The sequence below is a fragment of the Triticum urartu genome, chromosome 3 (genome assembly GCF_003073215.2).
Source record: "Triticum urartu cultivar G1812 chromosome 3, Tu2.1, whole genome shotgun sequence".
Classification (NCBI taxonomy): domain Eukaryota; kingdom Viridiplantae; phylum Streptophyta; class Magnoliopsida; order Poales; family Poaceae; genus Triticum; species Triticum urartu.
In genome coordinates, this window is record NC_053024.1 from 711789948 (window position 1) to 711800248 (window position 10301).

Consider the following 10301-nt stretch of genomic DNA (forward strand, 5'->3'; position numbering starts at 1 on the left):
GCGCTATCGTTTAACGCCCCTAGCTAGGCATGATGATTTCAATGATGCTCATATAGTAGATAAGAATTGTAACATAAAGAGAGCATCATGAAGAATATGACTAGCACATTTAAGTCTAACCCACTTCCTATGCACAGGGATTTTGAGAGCAAACAACTTATGGGAACAACAATCAACTTGCATAGGAAGGCAAAACAAGTAAAACTTCAAAACTTTAAGCACATAGAGAGGAAACTTGATATTATTGCAATTCCTACAAGCATATGTTTCTCCCTCATAATAATTTTCAGTAGCATCATGCATGAATTCAACAATATAACTAGCACCTAAAGCATTCTTTTCATGATCTAAAAGCATAGAAATTTTATTACTCTCCACATAAGCAAAATTCTTCTCATTCAGAATAGTGGGAGTATCATACGAAACTCGAATACTATAAATTGTTTCCACATTAAAAGAGTAATGTTCAGAAAAGGGGTAACCATAATCATGACAAGTTTTTTTAAAATATAATCACTACTTTTTATAGCATAAGTATCTTCACAATAATCATCATAAGTAGGAGGCATGCTATCATCATTATAAATTTGCATATCAAAACTTGGGAGACTAAAATATCATCTTCATTAAACGTAGCATCCCCAAGCTTGGGACACACATTAATTGCAGCAAATATATTCTCAAAAACATCATCTTCATCAAACATAGCATCCCCAAGCTTGGGCCTTTTCATATCATAAGCATAATCACTCTCATCATTAATAGTATGGATAGCACCAATAGTATAGAAATTATCATATTCTTCCAAGCAAGTGCCAAAAAGATTTTCAAGATCATAAGAAGTATCATTATCTTCCACAATTATATTTTCATGATGCACAATAGTAGTAGGAGCAGCATTATTTGGGAGAGATATCATTTTACCTCTCTTCCTTTTTCTTTTCTTCTTCTTCACCTCACCATGTGTGGGTTTAATCCTCTTTTTGGAGCTCCTTATTAATGAGATTGGTTGAATAGGAGGCTCCTCCTCATTACCTGATTCATCATAAGAAATAATAGGAGGATATTGGGAAGTCTCTTCCCTTTCATTAGTATTCTCTTCATCTTCTATTTGTTTTCTTTTCTTTATGTAATTGGCAATATAAGGATTTTCAATGCAATTCACTGCACAATACATATAAAGTTTCTCTAGATCAAAATGAAGAACTCTATCAAGGGAAAATTTTGGAATATCCTTAGTTATACGTTTCTTTTCTTCATAACCCAAGAGCAAACTAAATTCATTATGATGTGCAAGGGAAATCAAGTCATCACAATTTTTGGACACCATATGATCATGAAACAATTTGCATTGGGTACTGAAATGATCATGTTCATTGCAAAGTTCACAAGTATGTCTAAGAAAGTTTAAATTTTCAGCACACGCATCTAGCCTTTCTTGCAACCATTTAGTTTCTAAATGCTTATGCCTCTTGCAATATCTATCTTCCCTATTTGGTGTGTACTTGCAAACCCAATGTACTCCACAAAAATTGACATGTTTATAGGAGACATTATCATCATGACTAGTGCAATCATCATCAGTACCATGGATATTCAAGGAGTTCATACTAACAACATTGCAATCATGCTCATCACTCAAAGATTTAGTGCCAAACATTTTAATGCATTCTTCTTCTAACACTTCGGCACAATTTTCCTTTCCATCATACTCACGAAAGATATTAAAAAGATGAAACGTATGAGACGAACTTAATTCCATTTTTTTGTAATTTTCTTTTATAGACTAAACTAGTGATAAAACAAGAAACAAAAAGATTTTATTGCAAGATCTAAAGATATACCTTCAAGCACTCACCTCCCCGGCAACAGCGCCAGTAAAGAGCATGATGTCTACTACACAACCTTCTTCTTGTAGACGTTGTTGGGCCTCCAAGTGCAGAGGTTTGTAGGACAGTAGCAAATTTCCCTCAAGTGGATGACCTAAGGTTTATCAATCCGTAGGAGGCGTAGGATGAAGATGGTCTCTCTCAAGCAACCCTGCAACAAAATAACAAAGAGTATCTTGTGTCCCAAACACACCCAATACGATGGTAAATTGTATAGGTGCACTAGCTCGGCAAAGACATGGTGATACAAGTGGTATATGGATAGTAGATAAAGGTTTTTGTAATCTGAAAATATAAAAACAGCAAGGTAGGTAATGATAAAAGATGAGCGTAAATGGTATTGCAATGCTAGGAAACAAGGCCTAGGGTTCATACTTTCACTAGTGCAAGTCCTCTCAACAGTAATAACATAATTGGATCACATAACTATCCCTCGACATGCAACAAAGAGTCACTCCAAAGTCACTAATAGCGGAAAACAAACGAAGAGATTATGGTAGGGTACGAAACCACCTCAAAGTTATTCTTTCCAATCAATCCGTTGGGCTATTCCTATAGTTGTCACAAACAGCCCTAGAGTTCGTACTAGAATAACACCTTAAGACACAAATCAACCAAAACCCTAATGTTACCTAGATACTCCAATGTCACCTCAAGTATCTGTGGGTATCATTATACGATATGCATCACACAATCTTAGATTCATCTATTCAACCAACACATAGAACCTCAAAGAGTGCCCCTAGGTTCCTACAAAAGAATCACGACGAAAACGTGTGCCAACCCCTATGCATAGGTTCATGGGCGGAACCCGCAAGTTGATCACCAAAACATACATCAAGTGAATCACGTGATATCCCATTGTCACCACAGATACGCACGGCAAGACATACATCAAGTGTTCTCAAATCTTTAAAGACTCAATCCGATAAGATAACTTCAAAGGGGAAACTCAATCCATTAGAAGAGAGTAGAGGGAGAGGAGAAACATCATAGGATCCAAATATAATAGTAAAGCTCGCGATACATCAAGATCGTATCACCTCAAAAGAACACGAGAGATAGAGAGAGAGATCAAACACATAGCTAATGGTACATACCCTCAGCCCCGAGGGAGAACTACTCCCTCCTCGTCATGGAGAGCACCGGGATGATGAAGATGGCAACCGGAGAAGGATTGCCCCCTCCGGCAGGGTACCGGAACGGGTCTAGATTGGTTTTCGGTGGCTACGGAGGCTTCTGGTGGCGGAACTCCCGATCTATTGTGTTCCCCGATCGTTTTAGGGTATATGGAGATATATAGGCGGAAGAAGTACGTCACGAGGGTGGAGGGCGCGCCCAGGGTGGGTGGGCGCGCCCCCTACCTCGTGGCTTCCTTGAAGCTTCCTTGACGTGGAATCCAAGTCTCCCGGGTTGCTTTCCTTCCAAAAATAAGTTCCGTGAAGTTTCAGGTCAATTGGACTCCGTTTGATTTTCCTTTTCTGCGATTCTCTAAAACAAGGAAAAAACAGAAACTGGCACTGGGCTCTGGGTTAATAGGTTAGTCCCAACAATAATATAGAAGTGTATAATAAAGCCCATAAACATCCAAAACAGAAGATAATATAGCAAGGAGCAATCAAAAATTATAGATACGTTGGAGACGTATCAGCCACTCATAAGGAGGACAATCAAAGAACACCTCATGTTTCAAATTTCTTACATAACGTTTACCATATGTGCATGCTACGGGACTTGCAAACTTCAACACAAGCACTTCTCAAATTCACAACTACTCAACTAGCACGACTTTGATATTATTACCTCCATATCTCAAAACAATCATCAAGCATCAAACCTCTCTTAGTATTCAAAACACTCATAGGAATTTTCTTACTAATCTTGAATACCTAGCATATTAAGATTATTTAAGCAAATTACCATGCTATTTAAGACTCTCAAAATAATCTAAGTGAAGCATGAGAGATCAATAGTTTCTATAAAACAAATCCACCACCGTGCTCTAAAAGATATAAGTGAAGTACTAGAGCAAAACTATATAACTCAAAAGATATAAGCGAAGCACATAGAGTATTCTAACAAATTCCAAATCATGTATGGCTCTCTCAAAAGGTGTGTAAAGCAAGGATGATTGTGGTAAACTAAAAAGCAAAGACTCAAATCATACAAGACGCTCCAAGCAAAACACATATCATGTGGTGAATAAAAATATAGCTCCAAGTAAAGTTACCGATAGAAGTAGACGAAAGAGGGGATGCCTTCCGGGGCATCCCCAAGCTTTGGCTTTTAGGTGTCCTTAGATTATCTTGGGGGTGCCATGGGCATCCCCAAGCTTATTCTCTTTCCACTCCTTGTTCCATAATCCATCAAATCTTTACCCAAAACTTGAAAACTTCACAACACAAAACTCAAAGTAGAAAATCTCGTGAGCTCCGTTAGCGAAAGAAAACAAAAGACCGCTTCAAGGTACTGTAATGAACTCATTATTTATTTATATTGGTGTTAAACCTACTGTGTTCCAACTTGTATATGGTTTATAAACTATTTTACTAGCCATAGATTCATCAAAATAAGCAAACAACACACGAAAAACAGAATCTGTCAAAAACAGAACAGTCTGTATTAATCTGTAGCTAGCGCAAGATCTGGAACCCAAAAAATTCTAAAATAAATTGCTGGAAGTAAGGAATTTATCTGTTAATCATCTTAAAAAATAATTAACTAAATAGCACTTCCAAATAAAAATGGCAGCAGTTCTCGTGAGCGCTTAAGTTTCTGTTTTTTACAGCAAGATATCAACACTTTCCCCAAGTCTTCCCAACGGTTCTACTTGGCACAAAGACTAATTAAACACAAAAACACAACCAAAACATAGGCTAGGTAAATTATCTATTACTAAAAAGGAGAAAAAAATCAAGGAATAAAAAATAAAATTGGGTTGCCTCCCAACAAGCGCTATCGTTTAACGCCCCTAGCTAGGCATAAAAAGGCAAGGATAGATCTAGGTATTGCCATCTTTGGTATTAGGAAAGAAAAGAGCAAACTTGCTATCTATGGAATTAATCCTTCTATTTTGATAAAGCGCATAGCTATTAATGGTAGAGGAAAGATTAAGTATGTTACGGAAATTTGTATCTAGGCTAGCCTTTATCTCTTTAATAGATTCGTTTTGGTAAGAGAGCAAAAGAGATGTAGATTCAACTTTCTCATTCATGGGGTGCCCAAATATGGTTTTCATTTTTTCATAAGTGTCTACGACATCCCCTTCAAGAAAACCTTCTTCAAATATAGAATCTAAGACATGCTTAAAAGAAGAAGGAAGGGCAATATAAAAGCTTTTTAAGTAGACTTCAATTTGGTATTGAGGCACATAGCTAGCCCTGATCCTTAATAGTCTATACCAAGCATATTTCAAAGATTCATCAAGTAAATAATGAAAAATTCCAGAATCATCTTCATCAAAATTATTAAGATTCTCATTGATAACTCCGGTAGGTTTTTCCATAGTATCCTTATTTATGAGCTTAGCGAGGATAGAAGGGTTGTCTAAAGTACTAAAACTTTTGAGAGAACCCCCAACCCTTCTTGATCCAGACATGGCGGAAGAAAGGTGAGTGAGAAGAGAGGGTGAATAAAACGGCAATGGTGAAGTGGGGGAGAGGAAAACGAGAGGCAAATGGCAAATAATGTAATGCGGGAGATAAGGGTTGTGATGGGTACTTGGTTTGTTGACTTTTGCGTAGATGACAGAAATGGCTCGTTGTTAGAAGTCAAATTTTGACTTTAGCGAACCTCCCTCGCAACGGCGCCAGAAATTCTTCTTGCTACCTCTTGAGCACTGCGTTGGATTTCCTAGAAGAGGAAAGGATGATGCAGCAAAGTAGCATAAGTATTTCCCTCAGTTTTTGAGAATCAAGGTATCAATCTAGTAGGAGGTTGCGCGTGCGTCCCTAGTACCTGCACAAAACAAATAACTCCCCGCAACCAACGTGATAAGGGGTTGTCAATCCCTTCACGGTCACTTACGAGAGTGAGATCTGATAGAAATGATAAGATAATATTTTTGGTATTTTTGTGATAAAGATGCAAAGTAAAATAAAGGCAAAGTAAAAAAGCAAAGGAAATAACTAAGTATTGGAAGATTAATATTATGAAGATAGACCCGGGGGCCATAGGTTTCACTAGTGGCTTCTCTCAAGAGCATAAGTATTTTATGGTGGGTGAACGAATTATTGTTGAGCAATTGATAGAATTGAGCATAGTTATGAGAATATCTAGGTATGATCATGTATATAGGCATCACGTCCAAGACAAGTAGACCGAGTCCTGCCTGCATCTACTACTATTACTCCACTCATCGACTGCTATCCAGCATGCATCTAGAGTATTAAGTTCATGAAAACAGAGTAACGCCTTAAGCAAGATGACATGATGTAAAGGGATAAATTCATGCAATATGATAAAAACCCCATCTTATTATCCTCGATGGCAACAATACAATACGTGCCTTGCTGCCCCTACTGTCACTAGGAAAGGACACCGCAAGATTGAACCCAAAGCTAAGCACTTCTCCCATTGCAAGAAAGATCAATCTAGTAGGCCAAACCAAACTGATAATTCGAAGAGACTTGCAAAGATAACCAATCATACATAAAAGAATTCAGAGAAGATTCAAATATTGTTCATAGATAATCTTGATCATAAACCCACAATTCACCAGTCTCAACAAACACACCGCAAAAAGAAGATTGCATCGAATAGATCTCCACAAGAGAGGGGGAGAACATTGTATTGAGATCCAAAAAGAGAGAAGAAGTCATCTAGCTAATAACTATGGACCCGAAGGTCTGAGGTAAACTACTCACACTTCATTGAAGATGCTATGGTGTTGATGTAGAAGCCCTCCATGATGGATGCCCCCTCCGGCGGAGCTTCGGAACAGGCCCCAAGATGGGATCTCGTGGATACAGGAAGTTACGGCGGTGGAATTAGGGTTTTGGCTCCGTCTCTGATCTTTTGGGGGTACGTAGGTATATATAGGAGGAAGGAGTATGTCGGTGGAGCAACAGGGGGCCCACGAGGGTGGAGGGCGCCTGGGGGGTAGGCGCGCCCCTACCTCATGGCCTCCTCCTTTGTTTCTTGACGTAGGGTCCAAGTCTCCTGGATCATGTTCGGCGACAAAATCGCGTTCCCGAAGGTTTCATTCCGTTTCGACTCCGTTTGATATTCCTTTTCTTCGAAACCCTAAAATAGGCAAAAAACAGCAATTCTGGGCTGGGCCTCCGATTAATAGGTTAGTTCCCAAAAATAATATAAAAGTGGATAATAAAGCCCAATAATGTCCAAAAAGTAGATAATATAGCATGGAGCAATAAAAAATTATAGATACGTTGGAGAGGTATCAAGTTCATTTGAAATGCTTTTTAATTTCAGGGTCTTATAGCTCAAAATAATCAGTAAATGCATGAAAAATAACAAATGAAGTCAGAAAGGGTTGAAAATTGATGATGTGGCTTTGAATGGTGCATTTTGAACACAGAAAAACTATGGAGTTCAAACAAGTTCAAAAAAATGAGATCCCTTTGTAAGAGATGAGTTTCCGTATGAAACCCTCATACTTCGAAAGAGATTGTCCGTTTTGTACACGAAGTGCATCCAGTTTTTGTCGTAACCCTCTCTACTTTCTTGCACATGCTATGTGGGTGAAATGATGATACCATGCCAACTTTCAACCTTTTTAGAGTTCATTTGAAATGCTTTTCTATTTCAGGGTCTTATAGCTCAAAATAATCAGTAAATGCATGAAATATAACAAATGAAGTCAGAAAGGGTTGAAAATTGATGATGTGGCTTCGAATGGTGCATTTTGAACACAGAAAAACTATGGACTTCAAACAAGTTCAAAAAATGAAATCCCTTTGTAACAGACGAGTTTCCGTATGAAACCCTCATACTTCGAAAGAGATAGTCCGTTTTGTACACGAAGTGCATCCAGTTTTTGCCATAACCCCCTCTACTTTCTTGCACATGCTATGTGGATGAAATGATGATACCATGCAAAAAGAAAATTAACTAAAAACTTTGTAAAACTCTAATAGCAAAAGGAATGAACTAAACAAGCTTTTAGAAACCTCTAGTATTTTTTAAACTAAAATTATATAAAATTCATGCCACTGAAATTATCAAAGTATTTTCTGTTCAAAACATGAAAAGCAGAAAGAAACAAAATAAACTTTAATAAATAAGTAGAAACAAAATTAAATAAATTAAAATTTAATAAAATAAATAAGTAGAAACAAAATAAAATAAAATAAACTTTAATAAAATAAATAAGTGGAAACAAAATAAAACAAATTAAAATTTAATACAATAAATAAGTAGAAACAAAATAAACTTTATAAAAGTAAAATAAATAAAAATAGCAACACTAAGTTTTTTGTTGTAAGTAGAAATAAAATAAAATAAATAAAGCAACAATTTTTTTAGAGTGCCAACTACTGGGCCACCACGGCCTGAATACGACTAGAAACCCTACCATGGGCCAGGATTTAGGCCCGTAAAAGGCCCAGTAGGCCCATCAGGCATAGCAGTGACAATTAGGCCTATAAGCCTGCAATCGAGCGGAGCTCGAGAGGGGTGCGGCAGTGGGGCTTATAAACCACTCCGCGCCCCTCTCAACTAGCGAGGTGGGACTAAAGTTTTGGACACGGGGAGCACGAGGCCTTTGGTACTGGTTGGTGCCACCAACCGGAACCAAAGGCCGCCGCTTCCTGCCTTTGGGCTGCCAAAAAGTGACCTTTGGTCACGGTTGGTGGCACCAACCGGGACTAAAGGGTGCATTTGTCCCGGTTTATGCTATGAACCGGAACCAATGCTCTGGGTATATAAACAGGACTTGTGAAAATTTTCACTTCTCATCTCGTAGTTCCGCCCCGACGACGCCGACGACATCGACACCGCCAGGCTACCACGCGCCCCCGTCCGCCATCTCCGTCGTCGCCGTCGCCCTTGTCCCGGCCTCGCCGCACCCTGCCCCGACCTTGCCGTCGCTGAGCCCTGCACCGACCTCGCAGCGCGCTGCCCGGCTCGACCTCGCCGTCGCGCACGCCGAGCGCCCTGGCCCGACCTCGCCGCCGCTCGCCTGCACTGTGAGTGCCTCACCGTGCCGTTCCCCCTCCTCTCCCCCTTCTCCCCCACACCCCAAAGCCGCGCCGCGCCTTCGCGCCCCAACGCCGCCGCCTGCCCCGACGCCGTCGACGCGCAGGCCCCCTGTGATCATATATATTTATTTTTTGTTCATATTGTAGTAGTAGTAGTAGTAGTAGTAGTAGATGATGATGATGATGATGTATGTATGTTCATACGCAAAAGTTAGGATTTTTTTCTATTCATAGATTTTGTTGGTGATATTATTGTAGAATATGCAAATGTTTGTATGTTCATATGCAAAGAATATGTCATTTTTTTATAAATTTTTTATGATTTTTTTCTTTTGTAATTTTGTTCATAGATTTTCTTTTGTTCATAGAATTTTTATTGTTTTTTCTGTTGTAATTTTGTTCATAAAGTTTTAGGATGAAAAGAAGAAGAAGAAGAAATAAAAAGGGAGGAGGAGAAGTTTCGTTTAGTTTTAGGATTATATTAGTTTATGTTTAGTTTAGGAAGAAGGAAAATAAAAAGGAGAAGAAGAGGAGAAATAAATAAGAAGAGGAAAAAAGGAAAAAAAAGAGGAGAAGAAGAAAGGAATAGAGGAGAAACTTCTTCTCCTCTATTCCTTTCTTCTTCTCCTCTTTATTTTTCTTCTTCTTCCTTTTCTTATTTTTATTGGGTATGTCGTTATCGATATACCTCCTCCCTGATAACTTCGACATGAGGGGGGGGGGGAGGGGGGAGGGGTCGCCGAGGGTTCGAGGGGCGAGGGTCGGGAACTAGCTAGGGTCGAGGGTCACCCAGGGGTTGAGGGTCGCTGAGGGTTCGAGCGTCGAGGGGTCGTCGTATGTTGTCATTGTCGATATACCCCCTCTCGACCGTGATAACTTATACCACGGGAGCACCCCCCGGCCCTCTCGCTCGACCAAAACTCTCGAGTACACCCAAACCCTAGAAAAAACTATGTCGGTCTCCTACCCCCTCCCGTCGCGCCCCTACCCGACAAACTCTCTCGAGGCCACCCAAATTTACCAAGTTAAAAGAGCGTTGTCGGCGAGGCCACCCCACACCCTTGAAGCATTGTCGAGGCCACGCCAAACCCTTTAAGCGTTGCCCAGGCCACCCCAAACCCTAGAGAAGCAGCGTCGAGGCCACTAATATGATTCCTTATTGTGATTAGCTAGCTAGTTCTACGTTTGCCACTAATATATCCATCTTTCATATTTGAATAATAATTGCCATGTTGTAAATATTTGCAGAAAC